The 11218-nt window shown below is 36.4% G+C and overlaps 1 pseudogene; it reads left to right on the forward strand.

Annotated features, from left to right (window-relative positions):
* The first annotated feature begins 10295 nt into the window (after positions 1–10295).
* LOC149557227 (putative calcium-binding protein CML13 pseudogene) lies at positions 10296–10703 on the forward strand (annotated as a pseudogene).
* Positions 10704–11218: the final 515 nt, after the last annotated feature.

Here is an 11218-nt window from a genome sequence, read left to right on the forward strand (position 1 = left end):
TTCTAGATATCTACTTGAAATTAGAGTTAAAATTATTACATCTTAGGAGAACTCTAGAATTATATATAGGATTAGGTTTTGGATGTAAGATCATAGGATTTAAATTTAGGGTTGATATATTTTAATATTAAAGAGCTTGCAAGTTTGGATTAGGATTAGCCTATATCTACTATTTAGGAATGTGGTTTAACATTAAGGACTAGGGCTTAATATCAAGAAATTAAAGTTATGGTTATGGTTATGATTAGGGAACTAGTTTAGATTATGGAACTAACTAAATATAGTTAGGAGTAGGGTTCAAGTATTGGGAAGTTAGTATTTAGGTTGATTAGTTAGGATTCTAGTTTGAAATTTAGGGTTAGAGCTTATCAATGCTTAGGGTTTAGAATATTAGCAATTTAAGGTTATGTTTGTAGGATTAAATTCTAGTTTAAATATCATGGATAGTTATCAAATTTATTTAAAACTAATACATATGTTTCAATTTTAACATACATGTGTGTGTGTGTGTGTGTGTGTGTGTGTGTGTGTGTGTGTGTGTGTGTGTGTGTGTGTGTGTGTACATGTGTGGTTATTTAAAATTAATATATTTACTACAAACACATGTTTACATAAAATCAATAATGGATAGTAATACACATTTACATACATTAACAATATTTGAATTTAAACATGTACATGTAGTATGTGAATACATTTAAAAAGAAACACACACACACACACATGTCATACACATAAATATAAAATTAGTACTCAAGGTAAGATAGGAAAGTTATTTAATTATTTATATATTACCTGGTGTAGGTTTTAGCAAATTAAGATTAAGGTTAAGATGATAGTAAGGGTTATGATTAGAGTTAAATTCAATACAAATTGACATTATAGTTAATCCTAAATGACGCCCAGCCAAGGGATCCAAAGAACTAATCAAAAGTTTTACTAAGCAAGCAATAACATACATACAATAATTTACATTTATAAAAAAAACATAAGAGATTGCATTCCTTAATGAGCACATTTACATTTCATTTTTAAATAATTATAAGTACACTAAAAGTAAAATAAATAACACATCCACATGAAAGAATATTAACTACTTTAGCTCAATCCATTTAAATAATTTATATATACATTTGTTTTGAATGCCACTTGGCAAATTAATTCGAAATGCACAATCATCCACTGTACATGTCACAGGGTATGAAAGGCTGAAAGAATATACATTTATAAAATAGTTTACATCATCCATTTTCAATCGAAGAAACAAAGTACAATACAATTTAAGTAAAATCATTTTACATACTAGAAGTTTTTTGTTTAGATCCCTTGGCGGGGGCTATTATGTGATTAAGTACTTAGTTATATATGTTTAGGGTTTTATTTATATGGTTAGGTCGAGATTATAGTTTAAACAATGAATTTAGGTCAAGGTTATAGTTAAAACAAGGTCGAGGTTGTATGGTTCTAGGTCGACGTTATATTTATTTGTAAAATTACATGTTTAAACAATGCATTTACGTATAATCTAATCATTCAACATTGTAATAAATACATAAATTAAATACATTTCAAAACATCTAAAATAATATATTTTTAAATAAACATTTAGGAAACTATATTTTAATTAACAAATACAAAAAATTAAACATCTACTCATTAACAATGTAAATTTGTACAATTTTATGTATATTAAAAATGAAAAAAATAATAAATTAACATACATATTAAATTGAAAATTGAAAAAAATAAAGTAAAATAGTATAAAACATATTAAAATACTTGGTGTATCGAAAACTAGTAGCAAGGGGGTGGTCGGTAGGGCTGAAAATCGGGCTCCCGTATGCGTCTCTAATTAGGCTCCCATTTTTGAGGTCATGAAAATGACCTCAAAAATGCCAAAAAAGAGTTTAAAAAGTCTTACAAATCGGGTACCCAATTTTTAAAAAGTCAGGCACTCGATATTTGAGCGCCTTGGGCACCCGATCTGATTTTAAATATCGAGTACCTGATTTTTGAAATTCGGCTTGGGTGCTCGAAGCTTAATTTTTGAAACAGGTACTCATTTTTTAGAAGTACAATTCTGCGGATCTGACTCCCACGAAATTGCAACCCAACTTCTTGTGGTCACCCAATACTAATAAATGACTTGTATTTTCTTATGAAATGTGTGAGATTGTCAAAACTTTTAGTGTTCAACTAATGGTCGCTTTGTGTTGGTTATAGGTTGTATTTTATATAATAATGTGTTATTTTTATAACAACAAATAAATTTTTTTCTTGAAGTATTTGTCCCTTTGTGTTAGAAATATATAACAAATATTTATGATACTAGGGCAGAAAAGGAAAAAAGTAAGTCCACTAGTACTACTATCAAGGGGAAGAAAATGATTTGGAAACAGAAAACTTCTAAGCTTTTCGAGAACCAGGATAGTACTGTGGAAAACAAAAATTCCTTTCAATGGGAAGGAGATCAAGGTATTGAAGGCGATAAAGGACCAAACATCTTAGGTAAGGAAAAGAAGAGTGAACTCCGCCAGGAAGGAGACCAGAGAAAGGAAAGTGTTATAAGACCAAAAGTGTCTAAAATTTAGGGCCAAGTAGCTAAAGATATAGTTGTGGTGGGAAATAACTTGATGATCAAGAAAGAGCAGGACGTTGGTAGGTTGGAGACCCCCCAGACAAAGTTTTCGCTAAAAACAATTTCGAGATCCTAGAATAGTGGAGTTGGTGGTTTCCCAAGGGTGGAGGCTCTCAGCCTAAGAGACGAAATCATTGAAGAGGGGATTAGTCGGGTTGGAAATGAACCAAATCTACCTATTGCTCCCCTAGTGAATCCATCTGCCTCCAAAGATCTGGGGATGAAGATTTTAGAGCTTATCAACAATTCTTCCCCAGAACAGATATCAAAATGGGAGGAATGGATTAATAGTTGTTCTCAAGATAGTAAAGGTAATTGGACTATGGTTAAAAAGAAGAAGAACCAAAATCGTGACCATCCTCCACTATCTCCAGTGATGAGCAGATGCAGAGTCAAGGCTGATGTTGGGGTAAAACCTAAGACTCCATGTAGGAGAAGCTTGAATTAGACATTGCGAGATGAGACCAGAAAGAACTTGGTAGATGGGAACTAGAGAACCATCAAGGAATACTTTGGAAAAAAGAGATGAAGATCATATCTTGGAACATAAGGGGCCTAAATGGTGCCCACAAGCAAGATATAGTTTAGAATATGCTTAGAGACCAAAGACCTGATTTTTTACTAATCCAAGAGACTAAAATGAGAAAAGATGTGGTAGGCAAGCTATCTTTTAGCAAAAATATGAGTAGTGAGGCTATAGATTTGGAGGGAGCCATAGGGGGGGTGTTAATAATCTACAACAAAAAGGCTTTTTAGATTTCTTCTATTCATAATGAAGGTAACACTCTCCTCTGTAAGGTTTCCCATGTACATAGTGGTCGTACGCTCCCAACACCAAAAGGGAGAGAAGGGTCTTTTGGGCTAAGATCCTTGATGCTATACGTAATTGTAACATAAATAAAGGGGTTATCATGGGGGATTTCAACACCCCCCTTATTGATGATGAAAAAGCTAGTGGGCTGGCCCCAGATCAGGATAGTAAATTAGACCTCTCAAATTTTATAAACAATTTGGCTTTCATGGATGTTGATCTCTCAGGAGGTAGTTTCACTTGGTCTAATAGGAGAGTTGGTGGGGACTACATCTAGGTCCATCTTGACAGAGCCCTAATTTCCCCTTCTTGGATGCAAACACACTCTTGCAGACTTTCCCTTCTCCCTAGAGTTGGATCGGACCATTATCCCATCTCGCTCTCTTTAAGTCCTCTGACAATCAAACAAAATTTCCGTTTTCATTTTGAGAAGATGTGGACTTCCCATCCAGATCTAGAAGCCAAGATTTCTTCTTGGTGGAACATAGAGGTGGAAGGTACTACAATGTTCAAGATAGCCCAAAAATCGAAGAATGTGAAAAGAAACATTAAAGTTTGGAATAAGTTAGACTTTGGGCATATATTCTAGGAGAAGGATAAGAAGTTAGACCAGCTTCGTATTGTCTAGGAAGAGATTTAGCTAGAGGGATATAACGACCTGAATAGGATTGAAGAAAGGTCAATTCTATCTGATCTCCATAACATCGTAAGTAGGGAAGAACACTTTTGGAAGCAAAGATCAAGAGTTAATTGGCTCAAAGAGGGCGACTAGAATACCAAGTTTTTCCATTTATCCACCTTAAAGCATTAGGCACATAACAAGATTTCAAGCATCAAAAGGGGGCAGACCTTGTTTACTAAGGATAATGAGATTGCGGATGAAGTTGTGAATTTCTTCTCTTCACTTCTTTCTAAGGATCCTTCTCTCTCCTTGACTGATCAAGAGGACATTTTAAATGATATTCCTTGTCTATCGCAAGATCACCACAATTCTATGTTGAAGGCTATTCCATCCCCACAAGAAATTTATCAAGCCCTTATTTCTCTTCCTGGTGATAAAGCCCTTGGACCAGATGGATTTTCGACTTTCTTTTACCAGATATATTGGGAGCTGGTCAAAAGGGATGTTGTGAAGGCTGTGTAAGATTTTTTTGGGGCCAAGAATCTTTTAAAAGAACTCAATGCTACTTTTCTGGTGCTTATTCTGAAAATCCCGTGGGCCGACTTGATGGATAAGTTCAAACCCATTAATCTTTGCAAATCATTCTAGAAAATCATCTCAAAAGTTTTGACCACTAGGCTCCTCAATGTTCTTCATTTGATAATCTCCCTACAACAAACTGGTTTTGTCCTAGGGAGACAGATTTTAGACTCTATTATTATGGTCCATGAGGTGATTCATTCCTTGGAAGCTGGGAAGAGGGAAGGATTTCTACTTAAGCTGGATCTGTCTAAAGCTTATGACAAGGTGGACTGGAATTTCTTGATGGATGTCCTCTAGGTTTTTGGTTTTGATGCCCAAGTATGTAGACTCATCCCTTAGCTTGTCTCTACCCCCTCTCTTTCCATAGTGGCCAATGGTTCTCCCTCAAATTTTTTCTTCCCCTCAAGAGGGTTGAGATAGGGCGACCCTATCCCTATTTTTTTCATTATCATGGCTGAGTGTTTAGGGAGGTTAATTCTGAGGAAAAGACAGGATTGGAGCCTGCATGGTCTGAAGTCTTCATCTGGGCAAACTTCTTTCACCCATCAACAATTTGTGGATGATACTATCCTAGGTGGAGAGGCCTCAGTCCAGGAGGAAAAAGTGTTTAAAGGTTTGCTAAATATCTACACGAGTGGTTTAGGCTAGGTTATAAACTGAGATAAAAGTTCAGTCTACTTTATCAACACCCCTTTGGAGAGAAAAAGGAAAATTGCTCATATCCTGGGAGGTGGTGTTGGGTCTCTTCTAGCAAGCTATCTTGGAATGCCATTGGGGTCCAAACCTCTGGAATCCTTTTGGAATGGTACCATTGATAGATTCAACAAGAAACTAGTTGGTTAGAAAGGAGCCACCCTCAGTCAAGTAGAAAAATGTACTTTGGTGAAATCTACCCTTCAAAATCTCCCTGCTTATGCCCTCGGCCTCTTTAGGATCCCAGTTAATCATGTTGATAGAATGGAGAATATTTAGAAGGATTTCTTATGGACAGGTGTTGAAGATAATAAGAGATATCATCTTGTTTCTTGGGACCATGTTTGTCTCCCTAAATGCTATGGTGGCCTTGCCATTAGAAAAATCAAACATCTCAACAATGCCCTGTTAGCCAAGCAGATATGGCACATTTTTCAGAGCTCAGGTGAATGGAGGGACATCATGGTGGAGAAATACCTGAGAAGACAATCTCTCAGTTTTTTGCTTAGTGAGGCTGAGATACCTCAAGGTTCCTACATATGGAACAAGATTCAAAAGGCATAATTTTTGGCCACGTCTAAGGTAAAATAGAAAGTAGGCAATGGTGAAATATCTTTTTTTGGCAAGATAATTGGCTAATCCAAGGACCTCTCATTGACCACCCTAACTCTGGGAGATGGGCAAAAATATGTATAAGAAGATTTGATCTGAAAGTTATTGACTACAGAGCTAGTCAAGGATGGCAAGACTTGTCCCTAGTTTCCCAGGACCTCAAACCTTTGATGTTTATCTTGAATGTTATGATCCTTAATAACAAGAGGGATGAAGTCATTTGGGGAGACAACTTGAATGGGCAATACTCTGTTGCTTCAAGTTACTTCTTGATGTGGGATAGAATGGAGAAACCCATCTGGGCTAAGGGTTGGATTCTTGGTCTTACTCCAAAAATTAACATATTCTTTTGGCTTCTTCTCTAAGACAAAGTTCTTACCTTGGATAACTTGGCAAAGAGAGGTCAAATTATCCCTAATAGGTGCAGCCTTTGCAAGCAAGATTTGGAGATGGTTAACAACCTTTTTATTCATTGTCCCTACTCCTCTGAGGTTTGGAATCTTTTAACCAGGGACTATGGGGTCAATTGGTGTATCCCGACAAACATCCAAGAGTTATTTGGACAATGGAATAGTGTGTACATTGGAATGAAGACTCGGATGTTATGCTCCTGGTCCCTTTTGCACTTCTATTGGGGAATATGGAAAGAACGAAATAATCATATCTTCAAAGACAAGGAATCCCCTGCTTTTGTTATTGCTGAAAAAATTGAAGGTTGAATGAAGGAGAATTTTTCCATTAGAAAGGGAGGAGATATAGAAGGAGGAAACAACATAGAAAAGAAAAAGGATAGGGATAGGAAAAGACAAGAGGCTAGGTGGATTTTTCCCCCTGAAGACTGGCATAAAGCCAACTTTGACGGGGCAGCCAAAGGGAATCTTGGTCCTGCTGGCTATGGAGGAATGCTTAGAAATAGTCATGGGGGTGGTGTTGCGGATTTTCTTACCCTCTTGGGTCTCAGTCGAACCATTTTGCTGAGGTCATTGTAGCTTATCACATTGTTAAATTGGCCCTAGCTTTTCGGATCAAGAATCTTTGGTTGGAGGGGGATTCTTTGAATATTATTAATTGTTTAAATGGTCAATGTTTGCCCTCTTGGACCATTGTGAATGTGGTGGAGGAGATTAAATCTAACCTGGGCAAATTTAATAAGGTCCACTTCAGCCATGCATATAGGGAGGTCAACTCAACCGCGGACTAGTTCACAAATGAAGCGATAGTCAAAAACATGGTGATGATGTGGCATAATGGTGACAACTTTTTGGGGACTGTGAAAGATTTGATATTGTTGGATCATATCCAGGGAATATGAAGGAAATTCAATAGTAATTATGGAAATATTTGTAAGATTGCACGTCAGACAAGGCATAAATTAAAATCATGCAAAGGTATTAACTATCCATCATATCGAGTACATGTGGCACGTTTTATGGGTCGATTTTCCTTCTTCCATTATAATTGCCAAATGTATAAATTTTTTTGGGGTTTGAAACTTGAAGGAAGCTGAAGTCTGTGAGAGAATAGTGAGTAGGTGTAGGATTTTCGAACCATAGGACATTATGGTAGGGGAAAGAAGTAGGAAGGAGCCAATGGAGGAGGCAAAAAATTGGAGGAAAAACTCAAAGTTCTAGCATAATTTGGAGAAGGGTGGTATTACCAGATTCATAGAAAAACTCCATGGATTCGATAAGGAGATCACTAAGATTATGGTGAAGTCATGGAAGGATGGGCTTGTAAAAATTGATGGAGTTACTCATCAGGTTAATGTGGAACTGATCGCCCAGGTCTCGGAGATCCCCTTGGAGGGGATAAACTTCTTCAGAGATAAGAAAATGTTGGCTAATGTAGTCAAAGACTTTGTGAAGGATGAGGATGAAAGGAAGAAACTCGTGAAGACTGAGACTTATTATGAAATAGAGTTCATCAAAAAGCTATGGAAGTATGTCTTAAGGTTTATTGTCGAATATATATCTCTGGATACTAGATTCGATATGGTTAGAAAGCATCATTTCATTTTGTTAAATCATTTTAGGCATGGCATAAAGATTTCCTTTCCTTTTTATCTTTGCACTTCAATGAGTAAGGACATTAAGGGTTTTAAAAAGAAACCTACTGCAAACCCAACCCTTCATTAGGGTTTGCTCCTTTTGGTCTACAAGTACCTAAAGACTTAGACCAGGGGCAAATCCCTCGGTGAAACTGGGGATGTATCTGAGGAAACTGAGAGCTCAAATTCTGAGGAAGTTTAAAGCATAAATTTAGAAGATGAGGATAAATCCCCCTCTAATGGCAAGAATTCAAAGGAAGAGGAGAAAATTTATCCCTCTGCTAGCATTGTTCCTAGTAGAAAGAACCCTCGAGGCTTAACCTCCAATCCCCCCAAATCTGAGGAACAAGAGGAGGATGAGCATAATGCTGAAGAATAGGAAACAGAGTCAAAGGAAGAGATGAAGGGGGAGGACAGTGAGAAGGTTGAGGAGGATATGACAATTATGCTGGGGAACCCCAAGAAAAGGAAGGCTGAGGAGGCTTCACTGCTGGAAGAAACAAAAGACTAGACTCTTGCAATTTTGGGCCCTGACCCTTCTATTTCTTCGCCACAAGGGAAGATAGATTCTCTGGTGGAAGACAGTGGGGAGTTGGTTTTGAAAGAAAAGAGGGGGTCGTGGAGAAATTTCAACACCAAAACGAAGAAGATGGGGATTGTCAGGGAGATGATGAACCCCCAAGTGATGGAGGATAAAGATGGAAAAGTCCATTTCAATGAGCTTATTGACCCAACTCTAGTTGCAATCTTTGACAATGTGAGAGAGTATGGGCTCAATCTGCTCAATAATGCAAAAAATGGTATGATAGATAACTTTTGCTCTATCAAGTGGTTGTTTCATGAGATAGAAGAGCTCAAGAGGAAAAGGAGCCAGAAGGACGACCATATGAGAAGCAGCGACCAAGGACACCATGTTGACTAGGAGGATCTAATCTCAATGGTTGAAAAAAGAGTTCAAAGAATGGAGACTTCTAATTAGAACCTGGCTAATCAGGTGATTGCAACTTTGAACACCCTGAATGAGAATATCAATAGTCTAGGTGAATCACTGAAGAATGTTGATTTTGGTGGGGAAAAAGATGATAGGGCCAGTATGGACTTTGAGCAAGCCGAGGGAGAAATGAAAGAGACTAGGGGATCAGTGGATGATTAGAACTAGGACCAAGTGAGCGTGGACAACCAGAGGGCCAACGAAGCTGCAGAGACTCTGTAGGTTCTAGATAGGGAGAACTAATAGTTTCAGTTTTCATTTTTTGTTTCGTCCTTATCTAGGGTTGTTGGCTTTTGTTTCCTGGTCGCGGGCCTATCTTTTGGTTTTGGCTTTTTATAAGCAGATGCATAACAGTTGGACTTTACTTATTATTTCTATTTTAGATATTATGTAAAAAAAATTGGGTTTCAGGATCTCTGTAAAACCTGTTTTACTTAATCAAAAAATAAATATTTATGATTAATAATAACTATTTGGTCCATTTGAATTACATATATGTTACATTTCATATAGTCATACAATGTTCTATTAACAACAAACGATATTTTTAAATTCAATTATTAGATATTTTTAGATTAAGCTTTGGTTGAATGTTTAAAAATTCATTTTCTGGACACATCTCACCAAGTACACTATTCTAACGAGTTGTGTGATGAGTCACAACTTCAACCCTTAGGTGTAGGCAGTTCAATGTTTATTTTACATTTAAAAAAAAATGAAGGTCTTACGATATCCCATGTAGGGACTACATGTCGACGAAATTAGCCCTCACGACTACTCTCCCCTAAATTTAGAAGTCCTTGTAATCCTCTAAATATAAATAAAAACAACTAGAAATTTATGAAATCTAATAACAATCATATATCTAAATTAATGAGTTTTAAATTTTTAGCCTATAGGCTATTATAGGTGGACATTTCATCAAAACCTATCCGTCTCTTAAAACAACTAATGGTTTTTGAGGTGATTCGCAGTATTGAGTAAATGCACTATCGAGAAAAGTTGAAAGTTTGATCCGCTTGCAATCTTTTGCAATAAAGGCAAGGCAAGAGATCTTTTATCGTATCTCAGAAATTAATAGACATGAACGTGTTTATATAGATGGTGAAAACGATTGCAGTGGTATCAGAACTGGTTATGAGTCTTTTGTTCGTGTCACATTTGTAATCTGTGAACTCAATGTTGAAGTGCAGATTTGTGACGATAAAAATATAATTATTTGCCAATTTTTTTACCAAATAAAATTTATTGTTAGATCAATAAGCAAAGTAAAGTCGTTTGTTGCAGGGTTTCTGAAAAATGGGGAAGGATCTGAATAATGAGCAGACAGCTTCAATCTGTTTGACGCCAATCAAGACGGCTGCATCACTGTAGCCAAGTTGGGCACCATGGTGCGCTCCCTTGGAAAAAATCCAACACAGGCGGATTATGTGCGAACAGATTGGGAGCACCATCGATTTCCCTCGTTTTGTAGATCTGATGCAACACAACATGAAAGGGGATGACTTTTCACAGGCAGCTCACAGATGCTTTTAAGGTGCTTGACAAAGAGGGCACACATGAGATGCTTTCCGTCATCGGGCTCCGTCATATCCTCACCAGCGTTGGAGAGAAGCTCGTCTGAGTTATGAATGGATACGGGAGATTATGGTTGATTCTCAAGCTAAGATATCTTATGAGGAAATCGATAAGATTATGGCCAACTGATATTAGGGGCATTTTCTAGGTCTGTCTGGAAGTATTGACACAATCTTACCCTAAGAAAATTACATTATGTTGATGTGAAGTTCTCTTAATTTCAACCTATATCAAAATCGTACCAATTAAATGATTTTGAAATTCTTGCTTATTATTATTATTATTTAAAATTGACTTGTTTCTAAAATTCAAGAAAGAAAAATAATCATACAAATAAATCAAATTGGTTTAGAACACACAATTAATTATATTAGAAATAGGATGTGTTCTTCAATTTTTGGAATATTCATGTACATTTTTAGATAGACTTTCTCTATAGCGATAATTTCATCAGGCTTAGACATCATATATTATAGTAAAAGTGTTAAACAGTCAAAATTGACATAATTTTTCAAGTTTAATTTATTTCTTAGTTTGTGATGTTTAAGGATGGCTCAATAGTCCATCATTAAAAAATGGGACACCAAATCTGATAGACAAATCTAACATTATTGTCTAAAGAATGAAAGAAATCAATATATTTA

The sequence above is a fragment of the Cupressus sempervirens genome, chromosome 5, assembly GCF_028749045.1.
Source record: "Cupressus sempervirens isolate cs-2001-9-10 chromosome 5, ASM2874904v1, whole genome shotgun sequence".
In the NCBI taxonomy this organism is placed as follows: domain Eukaryota; kingdom Viridiplantae; phylum Streptophyta; class Pinopsida; order Cupressales; family Cupressaceae; genus Cupressus; species Cupressus sempervirens.